We start from the raw sequence: 20,243 nt of genomic DNA, 5'->3' as shown, positions 1-20,243 counted from the left end.
GCCACTTCCAGCAGCACTTTGCAGGCAGGCAGCTCCCATTCAGTCATCTGATGAGGCTGAAATGGTAGTGAAATTCAACACAGCCTATTTCATAGCTAAGCAGGAACTACCATTCACCAAATGGTATTAATGAAAAAGAACGGCGTAAAAATGAATCCTGCATTCAGTATTGACACAGCAATGGCGCTATTGCAGATTCACTCAAACAGAAAAGACACTGGCTACCACCCCTGGAATTTGCTATCCCACTGTGTGCTGAGTGACTCCAGGCAGGTCTCCTAAGCAACCAAATTGGCCCGGTTGCTAGGGAGGGTAGAGTCACATGGGGTAACCTCCTCGTGGTCGCTATAATATGGTTAGTTCTCGGTGGGGCACTATGTCTCCGTGGCAAAGTGCTTAACAAGCCATGTGATAATATGCGTGGGTTGACGGTCTCAGACGCGTAGGCAACTGAGATTCGTCCTCCACTACCCAATAATTTAAAGATTAATTAAGAAAACTGCAAAATAGAAAAATGTACAAAAGTGGACTCAAACTTCGGAAAATCACGTGCATGCACATATGTGCATGTGGGACGGCTGAGAAATGGGGCAAACTGGCTGTGATAAGCTGAACGGATCATGACAGGCTGAAGAGGCCCGTCGGCACAGCCATTAACAAGGAAAATAAAAAATGGCACTCCATGTCGAAAAGGTTGCCGAAACCTGTTTAGACAATTAGCTTCTGATAGGAGGTGTACCTGTTGATGTATTTTAAGGCCTACCTTCAATCTCAGTGTCGCTTTGCTTGACTTCATGGGAAAATCAAAATAAATCAGCCACAACCTCTTGTCTGGTTCATCCTTGGGAGCAAGTTCCAAATGCTTGAAGGCGCCACGTTCATCTGTACAAACAATAGTATGCAAGTATAAATACCATGTGACTACACGGCCATCATACCACTCAGGAAAGAGACGCATTCTGTCTCCTAGAGATGAACGTAGTTTGGTGCAAAAAGTGCAAATCAATCCCAGAACAACAGCAAAGGACCTTGTGAAGATGCTGGAGGAAACAGGTGGACGAGTATCTAGATCCACAGCAAAACGAGTCCTATATGGACATCACCTGAAAGGCTCAGCAAGGAAGAAGCCGCTGCTCCAAAACCACCATATAAAAGCCAGACTACATTTTGCATGTGCACATGGGGACAAAGACCTTATTTTTTTTGGAGAAATGTCCTCCAAAATGTGAATGGACTATATAATAGGACACAGACTGTGGAATAACCAGGGTCAACCTCAGAAATAAATTGCACTTGATCCAGACCATAAGTGCCTTTGCCAAATCCACTTGCGGCTTGCACGAAAATAAAAAAGCGTCATGGCAATGCCCACTGACTTAAGTGATTATGACTTATGGCATGGCACTACGCTTAACACTAACGCTCTTAAAATAGAGCCTATAGTCATGTTCATTCTTCTTAATTAAAATGCAGGCATGAAGCTTCATATAACCTATTTAGGTCAACTTCCCACATTTGAGAACAAGGTTTATATCCATGATGGCGACGTCAAATTAAAAACCATAATTGAACACAAAACCTCATAGATAACACTAAAACAGGCCTGTAAACACAACCCCTAACTCTTATTAATTACCAACAACAACTACTTACGCTCCACGAAAGCCCCCATATCTTGCACAGAGCGAAATAATTAAATATTCATGAGCATGAGCCTGTGGCCCCTCCCCCCAAACACAACACAGGTGAAGCAACTCTACAAGGATACATATAAAAATAGTGCATTGTAACATATAATTGTATTATAAATGTCATGAAAACACATTATATTATTAAGATGACAAACAATTAAAATGAAAAAAATAAAAGAGCAAATTTAGATTTTTTTTTTTTAATATACTAAAAATGGCCAATTTTTTTTTTTTTTTTTTTTTCCAAGTGTTTTCTTTTGAGCTTGATGGACACAACCCTAAATATTCAATTAATCATAACAAATGAATGATAAGTCTGACGAATGCAATGTAAACATGCATGAATATTCAGGTCTGTTCCAGGAAGGGCTGCTCACTTTATTTGAGAAAGTCCGCTCCCTGAATACTCGTGTCCTCTCTCAGCTCATTCAATTACGTTGCAAGAATGAATTCATTCTTTACGATACTCCTTACGACATCACGCCAGGCAAGTATATGAGCAATACTTGAAAATGAAATGCGGCATGAAGACATATCGCAGTGAATTCAGGCCAAGTGCATGCAACTACACTTACACACAACAAAAACATCTCAAATAATGTCATTCTGAGACACGTATATCCTGATTACCTTGATTTAATTGTGGAAAGTGAACAAACACTTATAAATGTATGCAAAAATGTTGACACTGAAAGAGCATTCCTAAAACATGAACTAATTACACTGTAGTCATATTGGTAAATCAGGGGTCCTGCATATAAATGAGGCATTTTTCCATTGGTAAAATCTCCAGGACAATGAGCTCCGTACACTTTAAAGCCCGCACATCCTGCTTTAATTCAAGTCTGACCACCGTGAGTACAACACAGACATTACCTGAAATCTTAGAGCGCCTCCTACAGACCGCATTGCAACACAAAACATCCCAACTTCCAGGGGCAAAGTACAGTCTTTGGTTAGCATCCCTAACTGTAAATAACGTTCATTGTAAAATAGCATAAATTGCTATTATGTTAAACCTATGGACACTACCGGTCCTCGTTCCTCTTCCACGTTTATGTGAAATGATCATATAGGTCATCAAATAGATGAAATAACAAAAACGCAAATAAAAAAACTGTCTTGGTGTATATTTGAGGTTGTTTGTATAGATTTCAGCTCTGCACAATAAATACAGTATAAGAGGATTTAAGTATGTTTTAAGTCATTCAAACACAGGCACAGTTTATATTCGTCTACAAAACTCATTTCAACCATTTAAGCATCAGACCTTTGATTAAAGATTATTTAAGACCGTGTGAAACTCTTGAAAGTGTGTCCATTTGAATAGTAGTGCTGTTACATTTAAGACAACACTTTAAAAATGTCACTCAATTTGTTTTTAGACATTCTAAAAAGGAATGTTCCGGGTTCAACACACACACACACACACACACACACACACACACACACACACACACACACACACACACACACACACAGTCACACACACACACACACACACACACACACAGTCACACTCATACACACACACACACACACACACACACACACACACAGTCACACACACACACACACACACACACACACACAGTCACACTCATACACACACACACACACACACACACACACACACACACACACACACACACACACACACACACACACACACACACACACACACACACAGTCACACCCATACACACACACACACACAGTCACACTCATACACACACACACACACACACAGTCACACACACACACACACAGTCACACTCACACACACACACACACACAGTCACACACACACACACACACACAGTCACACACACACACACACACACACACACACACACACACACACACACACACACAGTCACACACACACACACACAGTCACACTCATACACACACACACACACACACACAGTCACACACACACACACAAACACAGTCACACTCACACACACACACACACAGTCACACACACACACACACACACACACACAGTCACACACACACACACACACACACACACAGTCACACTCACACACACACACACAGTCACAGTCACACTCACACACACACAGTCACACTCATACACACACACACACACACACAGTCACACTCATACACACACACAGTCACACACACACAGTCACACTCATTCACACACACACTCATACACACACTCACACACAGTCACACTCATACACACACACAGTCATACACACACTCACACACACACACAGTCACACTCACACACACAGTCACACAGTCACACTCATACACACACAAACACATGCACACACACACACACACACACACACACACACAAAGTTAAGCTCAATCAATAGAATTTGTGGCATAATAGCCTACCACAAAAACATTATTTTGCCCCTACGCAAATATTTCGGTTACAGAAAGGCGGTAAAAATAGACTCAAAATTACAACTTGTTAATCATGATAACACAACACTAATAATACTCGGTATTGAACATATTTGTAACTTTACACCGATGCGGTCATTAAGCAATTTTATCAGACTAATATCATGTTAACACGTATATCGTTTATGTCTTGTGTCTATACTTTTGAAACAGTATTTAAATGTTTACGGATTGACCCCCATTGACTTCCATTGGAAGTGTCTCACCGGAACCGCTTTTTAAATCCAATTTGTAACGCCCAATTCCCAATGCGCTCCAAGTCCTCATGGTGGCGCAGTTGCCTCCACGTCTGAGACCGTCAATCCGCGCATCTTATCACGTGACTTGTCGAATGCGTTACCGTGGAGACGTAGTGCGTGTGGAGGCTTTACGCTATTCTCCGCGGCATCCACGCACAACTCACCACACGCCCCACCGAGAGCGAGAACCACATTATAGTGACCACGAGGAGGTTACCCCATGTGACTCTACCCTCCCTAGCAACCGGGCCAATTTGGTTACCCCATGTGACTCTACCCTCCCTAGCAACCGGGCCAATTTGGTTGCTAAGGAGACCTGGCTGGAGTCATTCAGTATGCCCTGAATTCAAACTTACGACTCCAGTCGCTGAGATACCCAGACCAGAACCGCTTTTTTAAATAAACGAGGGAAAAGAAGAAAATACTTTTTGTGTTAATCAACATTATGCCACAAATGCTGATGATGGAGCTTAACTTGTATTGAAACACTGTATTGATTTCTATTTAAAACGTGTCACAAGGCAATAAAAAGAAAGGGAAACGCGATGTAACCGCTGAAGACATCCCTCTAGCGCACATATATGTAGAGAAAATGTTTAAAAAGGGTGAAGATGGAATACAGTTATGCATCCTGTGTGAACACCCCCCGTTTATGTGTACACAACAAAAAGACAAATAATTTCTTAATATATGTTGTTTAAATTGCTTCTAAATTATTTAAAAATAAAGAAATAATCTTAAGGGATAGTTCAAGCCCAAACTGAAAATTCTGTCATCATTTACTCACCCTCATGCTGTTCCAAATCTGAACACAAAAGGAGATGTTAGGCAGAATATTAGCCTTAAATTCATAATTCACTTCACATGCATCTTTTATCAAAACAATGAAAGTGAAAGGTGACTGAGGATAACATTCTGTGTTCCACAGGAGAGTAAACAATGACAGAATTAAACTTTGAGTGAACATTTCCTTTAAAAGGAATAGTGAATGGCGACCAGAACTTTGAAGCTCCAAAAAGCACATAAAGGCAGCATAAAAGTAATCCGTAAAACCCCAGTGATTAAATCCATTTCTTCCGAGATGATATGATCGGTGTGGCTGTGAAACAGATCAATACTTAAGACCAAAAACAAAAGAAGAATGTGAAAGTAAAAGTGAAATTGGAGATTTATAGTAAAATAGGACTGAAATATAGATTTGTTTCTCCAACCTGATCTCACAGTGAAATCAGAAAGAGTAGATAGGCTTTTCTTTCTTCGTTAATCGTTATACGGTGACCGAAATTTCGAAACACTGCTCCCCCCAGTGGCCAAAGCGGTAAGTATTGTCAGGCATATGGGCACGTGTGAGTTCCATTTATGTCCAGGAGAGGTCGCCAAAAGCTAATAGTGATGCAAGATGTATTCAGCTTTACAGAATGTTATTAAAATGAAGAGAAAAGCATATATTTATAGACTCTATCCCCTTGTTAGAGGGAAAAGCGAAACCTCCTCCTCATTGTTTATTCAAACTTGGTTACTGTCTCCCAACTGATGCAACGTATTGCCAATCGTGCCAGGTGGAAAGGTAAACACATTGTGAGGAGTAAATGGCACCTGCATTGATAACAGTAAGACAACTATACATGTCCATGCTGGTAAAATGCTTTGAGAAGAATAGCTGCAGCCAATAAAACTGATGCACAAATCCTTAAATGTAAATTACGATCACACCATCCTTTGCCACGAGAGCAACAGTAAACACACACGACGAATGAGGAAAATACTACACTCCAGAGAAACATGCACTCATATATTTCAGTGAAGATCTCCGGGCAAACATCCACACATCCACTAGCTCATGTTCCCAAAGGCCAAGAGCTCATTCCTCTCACAACCTCATGACACACGGGAACCTTTTCAGAGTCTCTTTTTGTCCAGCAGGGATTTTAAAGGTGTAATCCCACACAAGGAGCTTTAAGAACGCTCCACTGGCTCTCATATCACACAAGCAGACGTGACATTTAAAAAGCGCACCACTTCTTTCGACAAGCCGACAGTCAAAGCTGTCAATATCAATCAGTCTAACACACTCAAGTCGTGAAAGGTGACGCTCGTCTCATCGATGAACTTGATTACTTCCTCTTAAAAGAGATCAAAACTCCAAAAAAAAAAAAAAAGAGTCCTGATGGCATGAAAGAGTTGAAAGCGTTTCGCTGTATCGATCGCAACATTTCTATTTCCTGACATCCACAGGTGAAGAAACCGGCCATTGATGCAGTTTGCACCAAGAACAGAAAAGGTTTGATGCGTCACGCTTAGCTCACAGGTACAGAAAAATTCTGTCATCATTTACACACCCTCATGTGGTTCTAAACCCGTATGACTTCCTTTCAGACGCTGAATATCCTGGGCACTCTTTTTCATTTAATCTGGGGCTGTCAAGCTACAAAACTCAAAAGTAATAGAATAGAAGTTTTACAAAAGCTGTGTCGGGTAAGCTACTAAAGTTACTCAAACTACACTTTTAAAAGTAGTTCGCTACATTACAAGTTACCAGCAAAAGTAGCTAACTACACTGAATGATGTTAAAATATTTTGCAGTTCTGATTGCAGAATTAAATACAGTATAATTACCTGATGGTTATACATTTAATAATTAGAGTGAAATTAATAAATTGGGGTGACAATAGGACATTTTGGCATATACAATTATACTAAATATTAGCGGTCGACCGACAGTGGATTTTGTCGATACCGATTACTAAGGTGATGGAAAAGGCAGATAACCGATTAATCAGCTGATCGTTTTTACAAATCGATTTAAAGAATGTTAAAAAAATACCAAAATTTGCTGGGGACTCTTATTAGCGACCACGAGGAGGTTACCCCATGTGACTCTACCCTCCCTAGCAACCGGGCCAATTTGGTTGCTTAGGAGACCTCTCAGCATGTCCTGGATTCAAACTCATGAGCTACCCAGGACACCCCAGTTTCTATATTTTGTGTATTTCAATGTTTACAGAATGACACCATTGACTTCCATTGTAAGCGTTTCACTGGAACACACATTTTTTTTAATAAGTCTCTACATAAAAGTACCCTTAAAGCACCATTAATGTTATCAGTACAAATTCTGCACCATTTTCCAAGATTTCTGAAGCCACACAAAATGGCTTCTGTGTACTCTTCGCCTCCAATGTAGCTCTGTTGGCGTCAATGCTGTTAGGTCATGTGACGTGAGAGAACCAATCGCATTTGGCGTCAATGCGCCATTTTTGTAGTCCACGTGACTTCTGTAGTTCAGAGCTTCGGTGAAAGGAAAGACATGGAATATAGCACACAAGTCATATGAGCCACATATAGGGTACTTTTATATACTTAATTTGGAGAAAGAAAAGAATGATATTTTCTTATGTATATCTATATATATATATATATTGTGTTCCATGGAAGAAAGCCATACAGGTTTGGAACAGCATGAGGGTGAGTAAAGAATTGTTCACTGCTTTAAGTGCAGGCATATAACACAACTGGCATATACACAGTTTTCGTAAACACAAATGCTTCTGAAAACGTTCTGAATGGATTTCGTTTCTCTTTTTGGACATCTTATGATAAAGCAGGCACCCATTTGTCAAGGCACTTGTAGGGAATCGAAGCGCGCTCATTCAGCGCAGGGGTGCTGCTTCTATTTAAATGTAATTACAGGATGATCTTGTGACACGTATCTCAGAGCAATATCACCCGCCATCACTCGCCGCATGATATGAAAAGACCGAATCTATCAAATTGGAAGAGCGTCTGTAATTGACAGCAGTCATTAACTCCTCCGCTCAAAAGCTCAATTTGATGTCAAGCTGTGTAAAAATACATTTTTATTCAAAATATGCACTTTTAGCACACGGTTACTGCTTAAGGATCATATTTTCAGTGTGATCCAATAAAAGTAGTATTCGTTATCATTAGTTAATATATTAATTATCATGAACTAACAATGAATTTTGAATTATTTTGAAAGACTTTTACAGCATTTATCAATTTTGGTTAATAATCATTTCATATATTAGGAGTGGTGGTGGTGGCGTAGTGGGTTAAAGCACAGAACTGGTAATCGGAAGGTTGCTGGTTCGATCCCGACAGCCACCACCATTGTGTCCTTGAGCAAGGCACTTAACTCCGGGTTGCTCCGGGTGGTTGTCCCAGTAATAGGTGCTTGTAGCTATACACCAAACAGCCACAACATTAAAGCCACCTGCCTAATATCGTGTAGGTCCCCCTCGTGCCTCCAAAACAGCCCGCAAGACATGGACACTACAAGACCTCTGAAGGTGTCCTTTAAGTAGCGATGTGGGGCCTCCATGGATCGGACTTGTTGGTCCAGTACATCCCATACAGTAGATGCTCAATTGGCTTGATATTTGGGGAATTTGGAGGCCAAGTATACACCTTTAAATCTTTGTCATGTTCCTCAAACCATTCCTGAACCATTTTTGCATTGTGGCAGGGCGCATTATCCTGCTGAAAGAGGCCACTGCCATCAGGGAACACCGTTGAAGGGGTGTACGTGGTCTGCAACAATTTTTATCTAGGTAGCACGTGTCAAAGTAACACCCACATGAATGCCAGGACCCAAGGTGTCCCAGCAGGGCATTGCCCAGAGCATCACGCTGCCTCCGCCGGCCTGCCTTCTTCCCATAGTGCATCCTGCTGCCATCTCTTCCCCATATAAATAACGCACACACACCCGGCCGCCTTCTTCCATTCGCTATGCTCCAGTTCTTAAGCTTACGTGCCCATTGTCAGGGGTCAGTAGCGGCACTCTGACCGGTCTGCGGCTACACAGCCCCATATACAGCAAGCTGCGATGCACTGTGTGCTACAGTAGCTCTTCTGTGGGATCGGACCAGATGGGCTAGCCTTCGCTCCCCGCAAGCATCAATGAGCCTTGGGCGCCCATGACACTGTCGCCGGTCCACCGGTTGTCCTTTCTTGGACCCATTTTGGTAGGTACAAACCAATGCATACCGGGAGCACCCCACAAGACCAGCCATTTTGGAGATGCTCTGACCCGGTCATCTAGCCATCACAATTTGACCCTTGTCAAAGTCACTCGCTTGCCCATTTTTCAAGCTTCCAAGACATGAAATTCAAGAATGGACTGTTCGCTTGAAGCCTAATATATCCCACCCTTTGACAGGTGTCATTGTAATGATATAATCAATCTTATTCACTTCACCCGTCAGTGGTTTTAGAAAGCAATGTTTGCCAAGATTTATAAATGCTGTAAATGCAGTGTTAATTGTTAGTGCATGTTAACCATTAAGTTAAAGAATACAACCTTATTGTAAAATGTTACAGCATGTTTTAATATCATTCAAGGAAAGATATGCCCTGAAAGTCAGTTTGAGGGGGAAAAACGGCTTCAAAAAGTCAAATAAACCTAGAAAGTGATGCTTGATATTTTATATCAGTCGGTCCATTGAACCTCCTGTAAAAACAAGTCTGCTGACACTGTAATTAGAGGCAAATTGAGGGCACTCGTAATCTATTTTGGGTCATCAACAATTCCATTTACATTAAACATTGAGGCTAATTAAAACTGAAGCTAATCAGATGCGAGTGATCTTAGCACACGAGCGTGTCTCTTAAGAAGACACCAAGACTTCAAATCAGAGCGGCTGGGAAATTCAAATCATGAGCTTCAAGGAAAGCAAGGGGCATAAATAAATAAATATATATCTCCTTAGATCGGGCAAATCCAGGGCATCAATTTAAAACATGTTCTAACTGGATGGGATTAGATCAAATTATAAGTTTGCAATTTAAAGGAAGCTTCACCAGATAATGTACTATGCCTCAAACAAACAAAAACAAAAATAAAATGCTAGCCAATTTTACGATCAGTTAATGCATAAATCCAGGTACTGTATGGATAATTCTTCTTTATGTAACAACAGCTGTTTGTGAATATAAATCAGGGTGTTTTCTCATTCTAAGAACGATAAACAAATCATGATAAAAAACAAAAAAACTAAATATTAAATGCCATGGATCAATATTTACAGTGTTATCCATTATTTTGTAAATTGGGGTCAAAATAACAATATACGCCTATGATTTTGGATCAAAACTATTGGTCGGAAAAGAAAGAGAATGGTGTAAGCGTCATTATTTTATCTTTTTCACAGAGAAAAGTAGGTCTGTTACTCAAATCAGGTGAGTTCTGCACCTCTGGTTGCATTAAACGTCAATGGTAGGAGTCCAAAATGGGAAAAAAAACACTTTTTTGTGTTGTTTTTCCAAAGTTGGAGCGCCTATAACTCCAGAAGTATTAAAGATATCCCAATTTCCTTTTGGATTCTGATTCAGAACAAACTTCACATTTTGAGTCTCCATTTTTACGGCCCTATATGGTTAAATCCCAGAGATACGGGGCTCTAAATATGGCTCTGCGCACAAATTATTACATTTTACCCATTTTCAATGGTCGAAAACTAAATGTTAGACATGTGGTATGAAGCTAATTTTTCTTGTACATCAAAACAAAGTTCTAAATAACAAATAATGTTGAAACTAGAAATGTACCTATAAGTATTTAGATATAGTACAATGTTAAAATTCATTTCGGAGTCAAAAAATACACTATTAGTAGTAAGCAGCACTAGAACAAAAAAGCTGAAACTCTACTGCAATTGTACCCAAAAATGGCTTCACAAACTACAGTTTCAAAGTAGCTTCACCAATCAGATGTTCTGATTTACTGATTTGATCAAAGGTGAAACTTGTCCGGAAAAGTTTGAGAACAACAGACTGCTCAAAAGTAAAGTTCATACGCCTCCCGCAGTCTTACATTTCTATTGAGGAACATTAAAAGAACTCGTTGCCATTTGAAACTGCGAGCAGAGGGGCACAGAAGGGCACAGATGGAGTCTCGACTCCCACAGTCTCACTTACGCTGACGTCACGTGCAGTTCAGCAGTTCAGAGCTGACAAGGAGACAAGTGGGCCAATTTAAGATCGGGGGCTCTTTAGCGGAGTGAACCTGGACTTAGAACTACAGATTTGATTTGGAGACCATCACGAGTCGGGTAATTGGCTGAACGCGCTGCTTAATTGCTTTTAGTTCTCAGGCTTTCCCATTAAACGTGGGGGCAGGAGGACGGGATACTCCGTAAATCTGAATGTAGGTGAAAATCGGATTTATCCATGCGACCCCCGAGGCCGGATATCGTTCTAATCGCAATCGGGTCAATAAAAGTGCAGGCCATGTGCATTGGGAGGAAACTCAGCACTAATTGTAGGCTATTTAACGCTGTGCTCTGCAAATATAGATTGAGGACGACACAAATTCAGCCCCAGTGTTTGTTTGGCATGTTTTGGAACCTGAAACGAATGCACTTAATATATTAAACTAATTCAATCGCTGCTTTGATTTCCTTTTTTTTTTTACAGTGTTGAAGGAATAGCCTAGTTCAAACAACAGTAAAAACAGTGTCATTATTTACTCATACTCATGCTGTGCCGGGTGTGATTAAAGAATTAAAAGCTGGGGTCTGGGTATCTCGGCGAGTATTGACGCTGACGCGGAGTTTGAATCCAGGGTGTGCTGAGTGACTCCAGTCAGGTCTCCTAGGCAACCAAATTGGCCCGGTTGCTAGGGAGGGTAGAGTCACATGGGGTAACCTCCTCGTGGTCGCTATAATGTGGTTCTCGCTCTCGGTGGGGCGTGTGGTGAGTTGTGCGTGGATGCCGCGGAGAATAGCGTGAAGCCTCCACATGCGCTACGTCTCCATGGTAACGCACTCAACGAGTCACGTGATAAGACGCACTGATTGACGGTCTCAGATGTGGAGGCAACTGAGATTCGTCCTCCGCCACCCGGATTGAGGCGAGGCACTACGCCACCACGAGGACTTGGAGCGCATTGGGAATTCCAAATTGGGGAGAAAAAGGGGAGAAGCTGTGTTGAGGAAGTACTTTGAAATGGTCTCTTCCCAAGTAATAGTACAAGCTCCTCATCGCTTAAATTTGTTAAATTACATTCAAGCTACAGGGCTCTACGCTAACGCTTTTTATTAAGAATTACTTCACAATTCAGAGGCAAAAAGATATACTTGATACATGTCAAAACATACATAAACATCTAAAACAATATACCTGCACTAGCCATTAAAAAACATTCAGTCTATTTAATTCTTCACACAGAAGTTCATGAACATTAAAATATGAATGAAAATCTCTTAATCAAACTTTAATGGCATTTTATTGCCATTATTGGTTAAAGGGATAGTTCACCCAAAAATGAAAATTCTCTCATCGTTTACTCACCCTCAAGATATCCCAGGAGTGTTTAACACATTTGACGAAAAATAGGGAAATATCTCCGCACAGTAGGTCCTTAAAATGCAAGTGGACCTATGAAGCTCTAAAAATCACAGCCAGTCAGCATAATCCTCATAATGGTGCATTCACATACAACCGAATCGAGCGTTTCATGTGGCGCAATTACATGCAAAGTCAATGCAAAGACACGGATAGATGCAAATTTGCAGCGAATGAAGCAAACCGGGCGAAGCAAAAACGCGAAATCGCTTCATTCATGTGTTTGAGCGAGTTGAAATTTTTGTCACTGACGTAGTAGCAGAAGAAATCAGGAAAAATGGACGAGAAAATGGTTGTAGCGGTGTATGGGCACCCGGAATTGTATAACACAGCATCAAAGTATCTGGGACTTCCACAACAGATACAGAGCAGCAATCGTTGTGACATCGGCCATGGATGATGGTGGAAAGATACGTTGTCGTAGAAGCCCCTCCTCCTGTCCTTTTCCGGAAGAGAAGGGGGAATACTCGTGCGAGCGAGGCGAAATATTTTTTTCGTGTTGTATGTGAACGCACCATTAGACTCCATTTAGGTTCTATATAGAACACTAGTGTTCTTTACTCAGCTCTAACAAACACTTCATGCCAAAAAGGTTCTATTTACAAAAAATGTAAAACCCTTTTTGCACATAGCCAGCTGATAAACATCAAGTCCACAAATGTGCACATTGGAGGTTAAGTCATCCACTCAATAGGGAGCAAGGGAGCATCCTATAGCTCTCCTATAACTGTTCTGAGACCAGTGCAGACAGACAGCATGCTGGAGGTTAAGTCATGCACTAAATAGGGAGCAAGGGAGCATCCTATAGCTCTCCTATAACTGTTCTGAGACCAGTGCAGACAGACAGCACACTGGAGGTTAAGTCATGCACTCAATAGGGAGCAAGGGAGCATCCTATAGCTCTCCTATAACTGTTCTGAGACCAGTGCAGACAGACAGCACACTGGAGGTTAAGTCATGCACTAAATAGGGAGCAAGGGAGCATACAATAGCTTTCTATGCATCCAAGTACATTCAATCCTAAAATCTGATATTTAATAAATAACATTATCGTTTATAAAACTGTATTTTGTGTTTACTCCGATTGCCTTTGTTTGATGTTAGATTTAGTTTGAGATTTTTAAACAACTTAGTATGAGATACACACAAAAGCATAAGAAATCAGGATGGGGGCAAATACTTTTTCACAGATTCAATGAAAATCTTTTACATTTACATTTACATTTATGCATTTGGCAGACGCTTTTATCCAAAGTGACTTACAGTGCACTTATTACAGGGACAATCCCCCCGGAGCAACCTGGAGTTAAGTGTCTTACTCAAGGACACAATGGTGGTGACTGTGGGGATCGAACCAGCATCCTTCTGATTCCAAGATTACCAGTTATGGTGCTTAGACCACTACACCACCACCACTCCTTTTCCATCGTATCTCTCATATCAGAAGCAATGACGCTTGATACATCCGTTAACATCCAACCTGTGGCATATAAGACTTTAAAGCAAAGTAGGAGGGGAAGATTTTCAGTGAATAATGACTCAAATGTTGATCTGTTCTCACACAATGCTGTCTTATGACTTCAGCAGACTCTGATTCACACAAAGACTACTTTTATGATATTTTTGGGATCTTGACAGACATTGATCTTGCGCTGTAAGGAAAAGAGCTGCATGAATAAATCTATTTCTGCCCTCCACAAGAAAGAAAGTCAGTAAATACATGACAAAACATTTATCTTTGGCAGAACGATTCCTTTAAACCTTTCCAACAAATATTGATTTAAATAAAAAGACGAGATCTCCCTTTAGGCCGAGTAACTCCGAAACGCAGGGACCGCACAGAAACGACTTCCAGCTTTTTAATTATTCAATTATCTGAGTCAGGAGGAGCAGCGATGAGCGCCAGGAAGAGCGGCCCATCTACGGATCAGCGCTATTCATCACTGATTAGAGGAGACAGACGCGGGATCATTTTACTCCATTAGCAGGCCGAGGGGAGGACGACAGTTCCATGGGCCTTTTCTGTAAATGAGTCGCGCAATTGTGCGATCTGTCACCAAAAACATTTGAGCCGTCACGAGAGAAAGAGGATTCAGATGTCACGGGCAGACGGAACGGTGCCTCGCTTTCGTCTCAATGGGGGATGCCAATCTCTCTCTTCCTCTCAGTGGGAAGGAAAGTACATGGTTATGGTTTCAGAGTTGACGATGATCCATGTCTGCACTAACACACGGCTGTGGGAACGCCAGTCGAAGGTCGGTGAGAAAGGTGTGTCATCCTTGGATGAAGTGGATGCCATGGAACTCCACACTGCAGTTCTGGGACGAGCAGTTAAATAACTACCACAATTAGCATGGAGCATTTACATACAGTGTCTCTGTTTCCTACTTGTCCAATTCATCTTGTACATTCCCTGAAGTGCTGTTACACATCAAGCCAGCCCTCTTCAGTCAAAATGTCCTAATTGCAGTTACATTTATTCCCCAAAAATATATATATACAGTTTTATCTTTCATCAACATTTTATAAACTGCTCCGCCTCTTGAAACCCTCCAAACACCTGTCAGAAAGTAGACCGATATATCGGTTTTACAGATGAATCGGTGCCGATAGTCGCTTTTTTTTTAACTATTATTATTATGTCATAGGCACAAATCGATGCCAATAGTTGTTGATTGTTTTTTCATCATTTCGTCAGAGTCTCCGGTGTGTTTCGGGCTTGTTTAAATACTCAAAAGTCCCACATTATGCACCAAATCTCACTTTTATTTTTAGGATTTTGGTTGAACAATGAGGATTTTATTCATGTAGGGCTGTTTGTCTGTGACCGTCATCACTAATATTAATTTATATGGAGTTGGGATGAAAATAAGGTGCATTTCGGACTGTTCTGAGAGCAGTGGAGACTGACAGCACACTGGAGGTTAAGTCGTGCACTAAATAGGGAGCAAGTGAGCATCCTATAGCTTTCTATGCATCTAAGTGCATGCACTCCTAAAATCTGATCTTTAATAAATAACATTATTCTTTAAAAAAACTGTATTTTGTGTTTACTCCAATTACTCCTGATACACACATAAACATAAGAAATCAGGATGGAGGGATGGGGGCAAATAATTTTTCACAGATTCAATGAAAATATTTTCCACCGTATCTCTCATATCAGAAGCAATGACGCTTGATACATCCGTTAACATCCAACCTGTGGCATATTAGACTTTAAAGCAAAGTAGGAGGGGAAGATTTTCAGTGAATAATGACTCAAATGTGGATCTGTTCTCACACAATGCTGTCTTACGACTTCAGCAGACTCTGATTCACACAAAGACTACTTTTATGATATTTTGGGGAACTTCATAAGGAATGAATAATTTTTTTTTGGACATTCTATAAATCAATTAGAAAAACTGTCATCTGATTAATCGGTTATCGGTCTTTCCCGCCGAAATCCACTATCGGTCGACCTCTAATTGTCATATAGAGACTTCAGTTTCCTGTTGATCAAATGAAGTCCAGTTGATTTTTGGGAGTCTGGGTATCTCAGCGAGTATTGACGCTGACTGTCACCCCTGGAGTCGTGAGTTTGAACCCAGGGCATGCTGAGTGACTCCAGCCAGGTCTCCTTAGCAACCAAATTGGGCCGGTTGCTAGGGAGGGTAGAGTCACATGGGGTAACCTCCTCGTGGTCGGTATAATATGGTTCTCGCTCTCGGTGGGGCATGTGGTGAGTTGTGCGTGGATGCCATGGAGAATAGCGTGAAGCCTCCACACGCACTACGTCTCCATGTTAACGTGCTCAACAAGTCACGTGATAAGATGTCACGGATTGACGGTCTCAGACGCGGAGGCAACTGAGAGTCACTATGCCACCACGAGGACTTAGAGCGCATTGGGAATTGGGCGTTACAAATTGGGGAGAAAAAGGGGAGCTCAGTTGATTTTTTTTGTAGTTGTTGAATATCCTGTTTCACCCAATCAAATGGTTTGTAAATGGTGCTTCACGTTACCTTCAATGACAAGCTATGAGGGAGAATAAAGCAGCTAAAAACAACATTAAAGCTGAAGTGTCAATTCTGCGCCACCAAACGGAATTGCAAACATAAACGTTTGCAATTCCCTGATTGCTGCCCCCTGATAGTCGACCAAACGTTAGTTGATGAGAGGAGTTTTGGTCAACCTAGTTTTGATTAGTCAGTTGGTCGCAGGGGTGTACTCACTTTTGTTGCCAGCGGTTTAGACATTAATGGCTGTGTTGAGTTATTTTGAGGGGACAGCACATTTACACTGTTATACAAGCTGTACACTCACTACTTTACATTGTAGCAAAGTGTCATCATGTTGTCACACGAAAAGATATAATCAAATATTTACACAAATGTGAGGGGTGTGTATATATATATAAAAATAAATCGCAATATCCAATGACATCGGAAACCTCGGGGCTGAGGCATCAGTGAATATTCTTGCTTCAGTGATTTTGCATTGAAAATGTAATTAATTTATTTAGAAAACGAAAAACTTAAATCATATACATTTCTAAATTCAAATTCACTCCAAACGTAACGAAAAAGCAAATAAATAAATAATAAAGTGATAAAAGAATAATAAAACTGATTGATGTATATATATATATATATATATATATATATATACACACATATATATATAACCAATTTTCATCTACGTCACATGCACGCGGACAATTACTTGCACAAATGAAGACCTAAAAACAATTATAAATGTAAAAATTATAATTATAATGATGATAAATCACTGAAATATAAATCATGGTTGGAGGTGTTTTTGTATTATTTTACAGGCTGCAGAGTTGCGTTCACAATGAACTGTTCTGTGGAAGTAAACTCTAAACAGCTCCAGAGACGTCTGAGGTCATTTACAGCACTCATAGACGATACTGTTCTTGCTAAATAAAAGCAGAAGACAGGAAGAAAGAAAGAGTGAGAACCTTTTACATACGTGTGTTCCACGAGACTGCACGCCTCCGAACAAACAGCGTGTCATACATGTGCATAGACGCTTTTCTGTCATCTGTTCTTAATAATATAATAAAGTGTGTTCCTTCAAGCGCGTGTCTGTGTGTCTACGGGCAAATTCTTTGTTATTTTAATTTTATAATAATAATAGCCTACTAATAAAAGTCATTTAATAGATTAATGGGAAATGTGCCAAATATGGTCATGACAGCTCCAGCTCCAAGTCCAGCTAACAGTTTTGATTACAGCATGATTCACTTTAAACCGTTATCTCGCTTGTACTTACTCAAATGAACCTCTAAAGGTCTGTTATAAGGCTCTCTTCTTCAAACTCAAACTGTTTTCTTTCATTAAAGATACAACACTGCCCTCCACTGGATCCAGAAACACATTCACAGGGCAAAATATCATTTTTTAATCAGTATATTTGTTCAATAAAATATCCTTTATACAAGATATTTTTGTTTAAATTAATGAAAAATATTATTTTTAGAACCTTCTCTGTCTGCTGACAAATTGATGTGTTGTTTTAGTTGTTGTTGAGCTCATTCTACATCATTAGTGGCATAATGTTGAATACTACAAAAATATATTTTATATTTTATTCTTTACAAATGTGTGTTCCAGTGAGACACTTACAATGGAAGTCAATGGGGTTAATCTGTAAACATTAAAATACTCACTGTTAAAAATTAATGTAAGTGCTTTAATAAAATTATAAGCTTCATGTTTCTGTCTTTAAAAACTCCAAAAATCGTCCCCATTGACTTCCATTGGAAGTGTCTCACTGGAACACACATTTGTGCTTTTTTTAATAGAAAAGGAGGGACGAGTTGAAATTAATTTTTGTGTTAATAATCAACATTATGACACAAAATGCTGTCGATTGAGCTTAAAGGGGCAGTTCACCCAAAAAATGAAAATTATCCCATAATTGACTCCCCCTCAAGCCATCTTAGGTGTATATGACTTTCTTCTTTCAACCAAACACAATCGGAGTTATATTATATATATATCCTGCTCTTCCAAGCTTTATAATGGGAGTGAATGGTACCTTAGATTTTGAAGCCCAAAAAAGCGCATCCATCCATCATAAAAGTAATACATACGGCTCCAGGGGTTTAATAAAGGCCTTCTGAAGCGATGCGTTTTTGTTAATATCCATATTTATATCATATGGATCTCCCGTACTCTCCGCGCTCTGTACTCTCCCACTCCCGACTCTCAGTCGCACGACTCCTGTCCCGTACTCTCCGTCTCAGTCTCCTGTACTCTCCGTCCCAGTCACCCGTACTCTCCGACCGCGTCTCCCGTACTCTCCGTCCCCGTCTCCCGTACTCCCCATCTCCCGTACTCTCCGTCCCAGACTCCCGTACTCCCCATCCGTGTCTCCCGTACTCCCAGTCTCCCGTACTCCCCGTCCCCTCCGTCCGCATCTCCCGTACTCCCCGTCCGCGTCTCCCGTACTCTCCGTCCGCGTCCTCTCCGTCCCCCGTACTCTCCGTCCCCGTCTGCCACACTCCCCGTCCGCGTCTCACGTACTCTCTGTCCACGTCCTCCCGTCCCGTCTGCCGTACTCCCGTCCCCGTCTGCCGTACTCCCCGTCCCCGTCTGCAGTACTCTCCATCTCTCCCATACTCTCCGTCTACCAGATTCATTTGTTTGTGCCGCCGCTGCAGCTCCTCCATCTCCCGGAGTTCCTGCTGGTGTACGCCGATTAAAAACAAATAGGGCTCAATCTCCTCTTCTCTTATATCGAAATCCTCCGACATTTGTCTTTAAAAATCCTAAATGTTCTCTTCTAATTCGTGCATTTTGTTTTGCTCTATCCTCTGCGCTTCCGCGTTCGTCACCACCGCACCTTACGCTATGCCTACGTCATAAGCCGGACCTCGACTCTCTCGTGATTATAGTTTATAAAGTTATAAATATGGATATTTACAAAAACGCATCGCTTCAGAAGGCCTTTATTAACCCCCTGGAGCCGTATGGATTACTTCTATAATGGATGGATCCGCTTTTTTGGGCTTCAAAATCTAAGGTACCATCCACTCCCATTATAAAGCTTGGATGGCTTGAGGGTGAGTCAATTATGGGATACATACACACACACACACACACACGACAGCAGAGTTGCCATGCAAGGCACTAGCCCACCATTGGGAGCAACTTGGACACTTCGGCATGTGGAGTCCTGTGGGCCAGGAATCGAACCACAAACCCTGCGATTAGTGGCCGACCCGCTCTACCACCTGAGCCACAGCCGCGGCCATATTCAAACATGACAATGATGATAATAGTCCATCATACATGCAGACAATCACATCTGAATGACATCATCTTTATAAATGACACCGTACACTGTTTGACAGTGTTCACTTACCAACTCTATCAACACGTGAATTCCTTTAAAATATGAACACGAAACTAGAATCAAACGGCATCACGCCATGTTCTCAAACATCAGTGTGTGTCTAGTGATCAATGCGGGAGGAAACACTCCA

The 20,243-nt window shown here is 41.0% G+C and overlaps 1 protein-coding gene across 4 annotated transcripts in view; it reads right to left on the bottom strand.

The window, feature by feature from the left end:
* Positions 1 to 20,243, bottom strand: part of fbxl17 (F-box and leucine-rich repeat protein 17) — a 292,488-nt gene that overhangs the window by 262,250 nt on the left and 9,995 nt on the right. The window lies entirely within an intron of this gene.

Source organism: Xyrauchen texanus, chromosome 37, assembly GCF_025860055.1.
Source record: "Xyrauchen texanus isolate HMW12.3.18 chromosome 37, RBS_HiC_50CHRs, whole genome shotgun sequence".
Taxonomy (NCBI): domain Eukaryota; kingdom Metazoa; phylum Chordata; class Actinopteri; order Cypriniformes; family Catostomidae; genus Xyrauchen; species Xyrauchen texanus.
The sequence above is the reverse complement of the archived record's forward strand: the minus strand, read 5'-3'. Positions and strand labels throughout refer to the sequence as shown.